Source organism: Podarcis gaigeae, assembly GCF_964106915.1.
Source record: "Podarcis gaigeae genome assembly, chromosome: 6".
NCBI lineage: Eukaryota > Metazoa > Chordata > Lepidosauria > Squamata > Lacertidae > Podarcis > Podarcis gaigeae.
In genome coordinates, this window is record NC_139682.1 from 14,815,349 (window position 1) to 14,828,821 (window position 13,473).

Genomic DNA, 13,473 nt, shown 5'->3' on the forward strand with positions numbered 1-13,473 from the left:
TCGCTCATTAAAGTGAGTTAGAATTTTGGAAATAATAATAAAATAGAACAACATAAAATCCAGTCACTTGCCTTTTACCGTCTTCCCAGCTAAACCTGCAATAAAGGATATATTGACCATATTAAAATGTATGTGAGGTAGATCGGCTACTTTAGACCACAGTCTTCAATCCACTTAGATTAGATTAAAGCAACGGATCTCAAGATGCTACCTGTTGAAAATTAGATTTACAGGGGCTGGATCAAGGCCTTGTGGGGCTGGGCCCTGAAAGACTCCTCAAAAGGAAGCAACACCTAGAATATTACTATCATTATTCACTGTTGTTAGTCTTCTTACCAGTACAGTGGTACCTCGGGTTACATATGCTTCAGGTTACATATGCTTCAGGTTACATATGCTTCAGGTTACAGACTCCACTAACCCAGAAATAGTACCTTGGGTTAAGAACTTTGCTTCAGGATGAGAGCAGAAATTGTGCTCTGGCGGTGCGGCAGCAGCGGGAGGCCCCATTAGCTAAAGTGGTGCTTCAGGCTAAGAACAGTTTCAGCTTAAGAACGGACTTAACCTGAGGTATCACTGTACTTTGCCCCAAGGTCCATGGCAGGTTAGGACAATTTAAAGATACAAAAAGTAGCTGCATTGCAGGGGGTTGGACTAGATTATCGTTGGTGGGTCGTCCCCCCAACCCTATAATTCTGTGATTCTATGAAAAATAGCCATAGCATCAGATTCACTGGACACTTTGAGATACCGCCTGATGAGGGCACCATTGCACCAGTGGAACCAAACCATAGTGCCAGAAAGAGAGAGAATGAGAATGGGGGGAGACATTATCTTTAGAAGGGGTGATTTCCCCATGGAAACTTATCTTAGTAGTTTGACCTCAGTGGAACTGCAGAGCTTGCTGCCTGTTCTTCATTACTACAGATCGTCTCAAGTCAGATGTTTGCCACTGATCTCTCATTTAGGCAAGGCTGAAGGAAGGCAGACCCTGTGCATCCCCACCAGGGCTGGGCTCTTGACAACGGGCAAAATCTTGAAAAGAGAAAGGAAACACTTCAGGGTACATGGAGATAATCCCTGAAATATTTCACCTTTCACTCTGAATGGCTCTAAATTGCACAAGTCAGAGAGACAGTGTCCATTTCCTACCCAATCTTCAAGCAAAGGGCCATTCCACACATCACACATTTGTATTCTCATACAAATGACAGTCTCACCTTGGAAATTTTTAAAGAACTGAATAGGCCTATTGGCATTAAAAGGCCAAACCTTTAAAAATATATTTCAAGCACTATGATGCCATTTTAAACAGCCATGGCTTCAACCAAAAAATTCTGGGAGCCCCACTTTGCCAAGGGTGCTGAGAGTTGTTAAGAGACCCCAGTTCACCTCACAGAGCTAACATTCCTAGAGTGGTTTAACAATCACTCTCTCTTCCCAGGGAATGATGGGAACTGTAAAAGAGTAAAGGGACCCCTGACCATTTGGTCCAGTCATGGACGACTCTGGGGTTGCGGCGCTCATCTCGCTTTATTGGCCAAGGGAGCCGGTGTACAGCTTCCGGGTCATGTGGCCAGCATGACTAAGCCGCTTAGAGCAACTGGAGCTCACCCTGTCGCGGGGATTCGAACCACCAACCTTCCGATCGGCAAGCCCTAGGCTCTGTGGTTTAACCCACAGCACCACCCGCGTCCCTTATGGGAACTGTAGTTTGACCCAAATGTCATAATGTTGCTTGGTAGGGAAGTTGCTCCAGCTCAGGGCCGGCACACCCATGAGGCAAGGTGAGGTAACTGCCTCGGGCTACGAGAGCCACAAGGGCAGAATGTATACATACATGCTGGAATTTATTTGTATGCTGCCTTTCCACAGTTCAAGCCAAGGCGGCTTGCAATATGGGAAAAAAATACATAACTACAAAAGTAGTCATAAACAATAAATAAAACATAAAATATGCACAACCCAAATGAACAATGTTCATTTCCAACCATTGTTCATTTGGGTTGTGCATATTTTATGTGTGCCAAAATGTCTTGATCCAGCCCTGTGCCAGCTCCTTGGTTCGTACCAGTGGCATCTAACCCAAGAAGTTAGCAATGGGCTCAAATGTCATGAAACTCATGAAATGCCATGAAGTGCAGTCTGCGACAATGCGACTGAAGTTTATGCAGAGTAAGTAAAACCAGCTGAATTTGGAAACAGCAGAGCCTGCTTAGCATTGCTGAGTTAGTTAACACCTGTATTGGGACAGGAAGCCATAGTCGGTTTTCATCCCCATATAAACAGAATCAAATATCCTGGTACGTTCTGATTCTACACTTTCACACCGCTTCTCCTTTTGAAAACCCCACCTCTGGGGTTCAAGTTTTAATTGCACTGCTATGCTATTTGGCAAAGGGTGGCAGAGAAAATTGATTCAGCTCACATTTAAACCTAAATAATTTGCACTTTCTGAAACAATTCATGATCCAAACCACAACCATCCTTCCAAATCTCTAAATTTTGCAGTGTAGTTCTTCGGCCAAGTAATGTATAGGAGAATGCATATGATAAGGTGACGTGTGCCTGTAAATGCATGGATTTGAGAAAATAGCATACAGGGGAAATTGCTTGCAAAAATACTAGTCAAAACTACAGCTGAATTTGGTAATAACAGAGCCTTCTTAGCATTGCTGAGTTAGTTAGCACCTATACAGTGGTACCTTGATTCTCAAACTTAATCCGTTCTGGAAGGCTGTTCCAAAACCAAAGCATTCCAAAACCAAGGCCTACTTTCCCATAGAATGTAATGCAAAATGGATTAATCCATTCTAGACTTTTAAAAACAAATCCTCAAACAGCAATTGAACATTAATTTTACTATCTAAAGAGACCATTGATCCATAAAATGAAAGCAGTAAACAATGTACTGCAGTCGCACAATCAATCAGTAGCTGAACTGGATTCCACACAGTCACAAAAACAAAACGAAAAAGAGGTGCAAAAACAAAAACGCAAAATAAATAGCAAAAACAGACAGACCTCACTGTAACACTCAAAACGTAAGGGTGGCACTCAAAACGGAGCATGTTCGGCTTCTAAAAAAAGTTCGCAAACCGGGACACTTACTTCCGGGTTTGCAGTGTTTCTGTTCCACTGTATAGGGATAGGGGATATTACTTTAAAAAATGTGTCTGTTGGGAACTGGTATCTCCCTAATGCACGCTCCTTTGAAATTGAAGGTGATTGACAGGTGAATTGCAACACCTGTCAAAGTTGGCCCACAGGGGTGGAGAAGATAATGATTCACCAGACGGGCCACATCCAGTTGTCACCCCTGCCCTAAACCTAAACCCTTGCTGTACTTCCCTCCGCCTGATGCCACCAAAATGGGGATCATTTCACCCTCTTGCCCCAAATTAACCCCCCATGTATGCTCACGCCGCAACCAAATATATTGCCATTCAATGTATTGCATTTATCGAACAGGCTAGAGGTATTCTCTTTACCCAAAACAGCCCCTTTCTTTCCCAACATTTTTAAAGTCCCTCTCTTTTTCTCTTTCTCCTTGCGATGATATTTTTAGCTCACAGCTAAGGAGGAGCCACTCATGCACAAGGTTTGCCACAGAGGGCAATTCCTAAAAATACTCTGGCAGGTCAGCAAAGGTCAGGTGGAACAGGCAGGGCTTGTTTCAGGCGCTGGCGTGTGAGAAGAGCAGGTCTTTGTTTAATATTCCCCCTGCGCAGCCTAAACAGTGTGTGTGTGTGTGTGTGTGTGTGTGTGTGTGTGTGTGTGTTCTAGATACATTGCAGAAACTGGAATCTAGAGATGCTTCAAATGAATTCAGATACATTTGGGGCTCTTCTCCTCTTCTTCGCTGGTTGTGGGTGCAAATGGCTCTGGGTGAGGGAGAAAAAGACAGATTCACATTCTTTACTGGAAACCATTTGCACATTGCAGTTGCTCATTTGCATCCTAATTTCCCTGAGCTGCTTAAAGGACTCTTGGAATATGTTTGCAGTAGCATCTGTGGCGACTGCAAAGGTGCCCCAGAGGTCATAAGAAGGCATTGCAGACTTCCTTTTCCACAGGCAGAAAAGGGAGATCTGCCCTCATAGCCCCTTCCCAGCTAGCACAAAAAGAAAGATTCCCAAATGGTAGGAATGGTTTGTTGCTGGTTCCCACCTACATGCGTTAACTTTTAGATTTTTCAGCTCCCGGGGGGAAAGAGCCGTCTTCTCATACTTTGTAAAATACCATGCAAATTGATAGCATCACGCTGCTGCCGCAAAACTTGGCTTAGAACACATTTAATAAATTTGAATAATAATACAATTGGTATTACAGGTGCAGTCACGAAATTAAAAGATGCCTGCTTCTTGGGAGAAAAGCAATGACAAACCTAGACAGCATCCTAAAAAGCAGAGGCATCACCTTGCCAACAAAGGTCCGTATAGTTAAAGCTATGGTTTCCCCGTAGCGATGTATGGAAGTGAGAGCTGGACCATAAAGAAGGCTGATCACCGAAGAATTGATGCTTTTGAATTCTGGTGCTGGAGGAGACTCTTGAGAGTCCCATGGACTGCAAGAAGATCAAACCTTTCCATTCAGCCTCGAGTGCTCACTGGAAGGACAGAGCCTGAAGCTGAGGCTCCAAGAGTTGGACACGACTAAACGACTAAACAACAACAACAAAATTACAGGTGCAACAGACAGGTGTTTTGAAAATCCAGCTGTGTCAGACACATTGACAGTACATATAAAGCACTCATAGACTATGTTAAGAATACAAGAGAATCTTGGGAGCTGTAGTTGTTGTGGGGTCTGTGAGGTTAGCACCCTTATCAAACTACAATTCCCAGGATTCTTTGCGGGAGGCCGTGACTGTTAAAAGTGGCAAAAGATTTCAAGGTATAGTATGGCTATGACATCTAATCCCAAGAGTTCTGTGGCTCAGGATGGACTTTCCAAACCTCTCCTGGCTAGACAGCTAACAAAAACACAGGATTCTTTCTAAGGGCGCTGGCCACAGTCAGCTTGCACAAAAGGAAATACGACAAAATAAAACTAAAAGCAAAGTGGGGAAAACTTGCAAGCAGTAACTTATTAATGAAGGCACAGGTGCTTTTCAGATGCTATCAGTGCTTATTGCAAAAAGAAGAAGTTAAAAAAAGAAAAGACAATAACAACACCGGGCTGAGCCATTTGCTAATCCCTCTCTATTGTTACTTAAAAGGAACTTTGGTATAAAGTAGCAATTTCCCTATCATTTGAATGGCAGTTGCAACAACCCACCGATGTGAGCTTTATGATGTGCAATTACTAAAGCCAAGCTAGCAAGGCTATTCAAATTCTGCTCCTCTCACCCCTGCTTAGAATGTGACTCGTTGCTCAGCTTTTGCTAGCTGCAGGTTCAGTTATTTGGCTGTACAGTGGTACCTCGGATTAAGTACCGTATTTTTTGCTCTATAAGGCGCACTTTTTCCCTCCTAAAAAGTAAGAGGGAATGTGTGTGTGTGTTATGGAGCGAATGCAGGCTGCACAACTATCCCAGAAGCCAGAACAGCAAGAGGGATCATCCGCTGCTTTCGCTGCACAGCGATCCCTCTTGCTGTTCTGGCTTCTGGGATTCAAAATATTTTTTTCCTTGTTTTCCTCCTCCAAAAACTAGGTGCATCTTATAGAGCACCTAGTCTGGTGCGTCTTATAGAGCGCAACATAAGGTACTTAATTCGTTCCGAAGGTCCGTACTTAACCTGAAGCTGTTCTTAACCTGAAGCACCACTTTAGCTATTGGGGCCTCCCACTCAGTGGCATAGCGTGGGTGGTGCAGGGGGGGGCCGGGCGCACCGGGCGCAACATCTGGGGGTTAGGGGGCGCAAATCCACGGGTTAGGGGGCACAAATTGCTTGCCTTGTCCCGGGTGCTGACAACCCACGCTACGCCACTGCTCCCACTGTCGCCGCGCCGCCGGAGCACGATTTCTGTTCCCATCCTGAAGCAAAGTTCTTAACCCGAGGTACTATTTCTGTAACCTGAAGCATATGTAACCTGAAGTGTATGTAACCTGAGGTACCACTGTATCTCCACTATCACAAATCCACATGTCTCTTGGCTATCTGCAAGGCCGCCCTGATGCATGCTAAATTGGAGGGGTCTGCAGTGTGCATTACCTCCATTTCAATATTGTAAAACACGGCTGAGGGCAGGGTGAGAAGCCGAGGCATGACATTGACATGTTACACATATCCTGTTTCTAAACAGTGGTTCTCAAACTTCTTTCTCTGGGTCATACTTTCAGAATAAAAAAATGCGACACTCTGGTTTTTTTTATTGATAAGAAATACATTGGAAGATAAAAAAGAAACAACTCCTAACTGTTCTATCACGTAGAACACAACTACTTTATAATATGATTCAGAAAATATAAAACAATGCAGCTGCATAAGAACACAAATCATTCCCAAAACATAATTAGAAACGAACCACATACATATTCAAATTAAATGAGAGGTGTGTGCTTGCTTTTGCCAGATAAGCTTATTTATATTAGGTCTAATTTGAGACCAACTAAGTTTGTTACTGGTATGAGCTTTCGTGTGCATGCACACTTGAAGGTGCTACTGGAAGGATTTTTTTTATTTTGTTTCGACTATGGCAGACCAACACGGCTACCTACCTGTAACTAGGTCTAATTTGAGACAAACTAATTCTCATGAACACAAAAAAGCCTTTCTCTTTTCTGATCTTTCATATTTACAGTGGTACCTCAGGTTACAAACACCTCGGGTTACAAACACTTCGGGTTACAGAATCCACTAACCCAGAAGTAGTACCTCGGGTTAAGAACTTTACCTCAGGATGAGAACAGAAATTGCGCAGCAGCAGCAGCAGGAGGCCCCATTAGCTAGAGTAGAGAACTAATTAGCCATTAGTTCTCAGGTTAAGAACGGTTTCAGGTTAAGAACGGACCTCCGGAATGAATTAAGTTTGTAACCAGAGTTGAAAATCCCTATTTACAACAATATGTCTTGGAGAATTGTAGAAGAGTAGCCAATGCTCTTGAAGAGAGGCACACCACACACCCCTTGAGAACCACTGTTCTAAAGTCTTCGCTTTTGCTACTGCTCACTCCTAGAAGAGGATGCTAGACTAAATGGGTCATTGGCCTGATACTGTGGGACTTTTTGTGCGCACGGATGGGACTGGAAACAGTTCCTGAAATTAGCATGTGCTCAGAGTCACCCTATTCCTAAATTCTGCCCTGCTCTTTCGCTTGAGCCACTGTTGTGTGCTTGGCTCCGGCACAAATTCAACACACATTTAAACCACACAGATTCCACCAAAGAATTCTGGGAACTGTAGATCATTAAGGGAATTATAGCTCTGTGAGTGGAAACTCCAGTCGCCAGGATTCTTTGAGGGAAGTCATGTGATCTAGATGTGCTTTAAATGCGCAGTATTCACCTGACCTTACTTATCATTTAAGTAGATCTCACCCTAGCGGGTAAGACTGTGACTAAGTGATCTAGGTGCCTCCTCAGGCTGCTATCCAGTTCTAAACTGTTGATGGGCAACATCAAGGCCTCACCTGCTCTCCCTTATTGGTATTCAACTGGATTTGGAGTGGAGAGACCTTCAGATAGAGAGCTTCTTGGAACTGTCCTCTCTCAAATGAAGAACTGTCCTCCAGAAACCATGTCATATCCTGGCCACCCGACATTAAAAATTGCAACTGAACGCTCTCACGTGTTAGTGAAGAAATAATTTCTACATTCTTACATTTCGCCACCGGAAGAAAGTGTTGAGATTAAATTAGTAAGAGTGTGAGAAGGAAGTAAACTTACGGTACGGGAAATAGCTGGCTTCCTCTAGTGTATTCATGCATGATAAAGAGTCTGAACCATAATCACTTGGGACATAATAGGCAACTCAAAATAATAATAATATTTTTATATATTTAAAGATCTGGGCAAAGGAGGAAATACATCAAGGTGTTAGCTTTTGTTTTCTCTGCCAAGGTTCAGGGAGAATCAAACATAGTCTGATTCACCTTCTACTGAGGTTCTGTTGCTACTGTGTATATACTACTTCCACTGATGGAAGGAGGCAATGGAAAATTTCATAGAGTTCCAAGTTTAGCTCTACTGTGCCATCTGGTGTCACAGTGTTATAACACATTTATAATGTTATAAATCCCTTCCAGTCGGGATTCAGGCCTCATCATGGAACTGAAACCGCCTTGGTCGCACTGGTTGATTATCTCCGGCAGGCTAGGGACAAAGGTGAGAGCTGTTTCCTAGTTCTGCTGGATCTCTCAGCGGCGTTTGATACCATCAACCATAACATCCTTCTGGACTGTCTTGAGGGGCTGGGAGCTGGGAGCACTGTCATACAGTAGTTCCGCTCCTTTCTCCTGGGCCGTGTTCAGAAAGTGGGGGGGGGGATGAGTGTTCAGACCCCTGGGCTCTCACTTGTGGGGTGCCGCAGGGTTCTGTCCTCTCCCCCATGCTTTTCAACATCTATATGCAGCCGTTGGGAGAGATCATCAGGGGGTTTGGACTGGGTGTTCATCAGTATGCGGATGATACCCAGCTCTACCTCTCTTTCAAATCAGAACCAGTGAAGGCAGTGAAGGTCCTGTGTGAGTGCCCTGGAGGTGGTTGGAGGATGGATGACGGCTAACAGATTGAGGTTGAATCCTGACAAGACAGAAGTACTGTTCTTGGGGGACAGGAGGCGGGCAGGTGTGGGGGATTCCCTGGTCCTGAATGCAGTAACTGTGCCCCTGAAGGACTAGGAGCGCAGCCTGGGAGTCATTTTGGACTCGCAGCTATCCATGGAGGCACAGGTCAAATCTGTCTCCAGGGCAGCTGTGTACCAGCTCCATCTGGTACGCAGGCGGAGACCCTATCTGCCTGCGGACTGTCTCGCCAGAGTGGTGCATGCTCTGGTTATCTCCCCCTTGGACTACTGCAATGTGCTCTATGTGGGGCTACCTTTGAAGGTGACCCAGAAACTACAACTAATCCAGAACGCGGCAGCTAGACTGGTGACTGGGAGCGGCCACCGAGACCACATAACACCGGTCTTAAAAGACCTACATTGGCTCCCAATACGTTTCCGAGCACAATTCAAAGTATTGGTGCTGACCTTTAAAGCCCTAAACGGCCTTGGTCCTGTATATCTGAAGGAGCGTCTCCACCCCCATTGTTCTACCCAGACACTGAGGTCCAGCACCGAGGGCCTTCTGGCGGTTCCCTCACTGCGAGAAGCCAAGTTACAGGGAACCAGGTAGTGGGCCTTCTCGGTAGTGGCGCCCTCCCTGTGGATCGCCCTCCCACTAGATGTCAAAGAGAACAACCACCACCAGATTTTTAGAAGACATCTGAAGGCAGCCCTGTTCAGGAAAGCTTTTAATGTTTGATGTATTAGAGTATTTTAATATATGTTTTGGAAGCCACCCAGAGTGGCTGGGGAATTATTATTATTATTATTACTTCTTAAAACTTTTTTTTACTAATGTAGCTGACTCCATGTACTCTTAAGATTGCTGAGTAAGCAAAGAACCCTTGTCTTTATTTGGTACATCTTCTGTAGCTCCAGTATCACCAGCGCCCACTAAAGACACTACCTGGAACTGCCCTGACATTATGACTACCAAATCCCACATATTACAAACCTTGTGGGCTTCTCGGGCATTTGGGTGAGCACAGGATGTTGGACAAGGGAGGCATTTGATCTGATCCTTTCAGGGACCTTTTTATGCCCTTACAGATCATGTAGAGTGGACTCTCCTCTCTGCAGGTGGAGACGTTCTGCCCCCAGAGACCTCCCTGTAGTGGAGAGGTTCCTTGCTGTCATTCCTCTGCCATCAGTGTTATGAATGCAGTAAAGGCAAAAGGCTGTGTGTCATGGGTGCCTTGGAGGTGGATCAGAAGAAGTTTTGGATAGACAAGGTCCAAAGCTGTCCAGTTCCCAGACATGCACCATACAAGGAAGACAAATGAACTGCCAGCATGGGAGTTGGCATAGCTGTTTTCCAGCTGCAGTCCATTTTGTCCTGATAGATGCAAGCCTAGCAGGGCTTCGGAAGTGGTGGCTCCTTCACTAGGAAATCTCTCCTTTCCCAACCTCCATAGGATTGCTCTGCCCACTGCTTTCCACAAAGGCAGGACAAGATAGATGCCCGGATGCTATGGAATAGAATAAACACAACATTATCCTTTGAACCCTTTGCTTCTCCACGATTCTATGACACTAATAAATATGATAGAAAATGTCTGGATGTTTACACATGGCTGTGAATTCTGCAACAGGCTCACAGCCCCCAGCAATAATAAAAATAATATCCAAAAAATAATGGTTCATTACGGGTTTATTAGTTCACAGCCCCGAGCAAATGAGAAATCATTTATCACCAGCTCAGTGTGCTAATTAATCTTTGATTTCCTAGATGTATAATTTAACATATGATTCCTGTTTGATCATGATCTTCAAAGCTTTATTTTCTGAAGACATTTATGTTTCCATACTGAATCTTTTTTAAAACCATCCTCTCTAAGGATGATTTTGCTTGCTGCGCTTTACGTCTCACCTGGACAATTTGCTGCTGAAGGATCTTGCACGAAGATGTCTCCTGTCCAAGCCACAGTTCTCTTATGAAGAACGTTGGGAGCACATGGTATACAAAGGTTCAACAGGAATGGTCTGTGTCTTCTTTTAGACATCTTAACTATGTTGTTCAACTTTGCAGTATGAACTTCCCCATGAATATTTATTGAAGTTTTCATGGGTGCCTTTGCTGATGTTATTATAACTGTGTGCTGCGACTCACCTTGATATGCTTTAATGAAAGTACAGATTATAAATAAATAAAAAATAAATAAATAGATAAATACTATAATAAATAATTAAAATAAATAAATAAGGGGGAATATTTTTGTTGTCTGCCAACTGCCCATTGTAGAAAGTGGTTGTCCTGATCATTTGACTGAGAAACACTCAGCGTGCAAGAAGAGCTAATCTGACATCCCTTGGAACAGTTGCTATTCTGATGCCACCGGGAGATGGTTGGTTTCCACAAACATCCTCAGATCTTTTAAATCGAGACAGCTGGTCGCTGAGACCACTAATAAAAAATAATAATTTGCTTAGAGCCTGGAAGCTACGTTACGTGTCCTGTTTCACGAAAACGAATACCCTTGTTTTGTTCTCATCTGCAACAGGCAAGCCAAGGATAATCCTTCTAGCTGGAATACACTGATGCTCTTTCTATAATCTCCTAATAGGATCGGCAAAGAATTTGGGTTTAACAAGAAGAAAACGGGAGATAATAATCTTGTTTGTTCAACCAACCATGGGCATGGATCATCTGAGATCATCAGGACTGCCTGGGAGACTTTCTAAACGGGGTGAGTGGGTGGGTTGCCACAGGCACTGTGATCCAGAAGGCTTTGGGTATCTAAGTAAGGTGGGGGGAGGGTTTGTGAGGATCAATTCCAAATTGCCAATAGTAGAACACATCCCTGGGAAGGGCCCATGGCTCAGTTTTTACACAGATGCTTTGTATGTAGAAGGTCCTTGTATGTCTAGTTTAAGACAGTAAGTAATGGAGAAGACTTCTGAGGCTGTATATATGTTGGCGTATAAACTACCAAGCTAGAAGGAAAAATAGTAAGACCTGATAATGGAGCAACTTTCTACATTCCTGAATGTAAAATGCACCTGCTGCATGCAGAAGTGCTCTACGACTGAGCGATGATCTTTTCCCAAACTTCAACAACTCCGGTTAAAGAAAGAGAACATTAAAATAAAGAATGTGGAATTTAAGTTGGTGGAGAGGTGCAGGGATTTGGGGAGGTATATCACATGATCTGATCCGGTGAGTGAGTTTTGTTTTTCTTCCACGGTTAGAACATCAGCAGCCACACACTATTTAATTTACGAGATAAAGTTACAGGGAGAGGCAGCGTGTTCACCCTGACTCCATCCTGGCAGGAGTATAATTTAACACTTGTCATCTTTCCATCTCAGAGAGGCTTTTTATAGTTAACGCCGAGCCGCGCAGCTGACATGCACACTCAACGGATTAGCATCTAATAACCATGTCAGCCCCGGAGTTTTACCTTATGATCTCCAGTGCTGTCATACTTCATAACGACAGGTTTATGGGGTTTGGCCAGCCAGCAACGCCAGCTGTGTGGTAAGACCCCCCCCCCCCACGCCACCCCTTTGATTTTAATTCTTCACAACTACAGCATACTAGAGCCGTTCTTCACGATGGTGACCCTGACAAATACAAGCACATCTATGGCAATGATTCATGCTTCCCTGGCACACTGGTTTTGTTAAAGAATGGATTCCTTGCTTTTGCTTAAACTTCATAAATTCAAGAAGCTAACCATAATAATCCATGATCACTGCAGATGGTGACAGCAGTCACGAGATTAAAAGACGCCTGCTCCTTGGGAGAAAGGCAATGGCAAACCTAGACAGCATCCTAAAAAGCAGAGACATCACCTTACCAACAAAGGTCCATATAGTTAAAGCCATGGTTTTCCCAGTAGTGATGTATGGAAGTGAGAGCTGGACCATAAAGAAGGCTGATCGCCGAAGAATTGATGCTTTTGAATTATGGTGCTGGAGGAGACTCTTGAGAGTCCCATGGACTGCAAGAAGAACAAACCTATCCATTCTTAAGGAAATCAGCCCTGAGTGGAAGGACAGATTGTGATGCTGCGGCTCCAATACTTTGGCCACCTCATGAGAAGAGAAGACTCCCTGGAAAAGTCCCTGATGTTGGGAAAGATGGAGGGCACAAGGAGAAGGGGACAACAGAGGATGAGATGGTTGGACAGTGTTCTCGAAGCTACCAGCATGAGTTTGACCAAACTGCGGGAGGCAGTGGAAGACAGGAGTGCCTGGAGTGCTCTGGTCCATGGGGTCACGAAGAGTCGGACACGACTAAACGACTAAACAACAACAACAACAACCATAATAATGCTTATCATTTTGACCGGGTGAGCAACATCCCTTTCTGGATAATTTTCCAGGGTGTGTGTGTGCCAGGGATCATAGAATTGGAGAGTTGGAAGGGACCCTGAGGGTCATCTAGTCCAGCCCACTGCAATGCAGGAATCTCATTGGCTCCCAGTACGTTTCCGAGCACCATTCAAAGTGTTGGTGCTGACCTTTAAAGCCCTAAATGGCCTCGGTCCTGTATACCTGAAGGAGCATCTCCACCTCCATCGTTCAGCCTGGACACTGAGGACCAGCTCTGAGGGCCTTCTGGCAGTTCCCTCACTGCAAGAAGTGAGGTTACAGGGAACCAGGCAGAGGGCTGCCCTATGGAATGCCTTCCTGACAGATATAAATAATTATGTGACCTTCTGTAGACATCTGAAGGCAGTCTTGTTTCGGGAAGTTTTTAATGTCTGATGTTTCTTTGTGTTTTTTATATTCTGTTTGAAGCTACCCTGAGTGGTT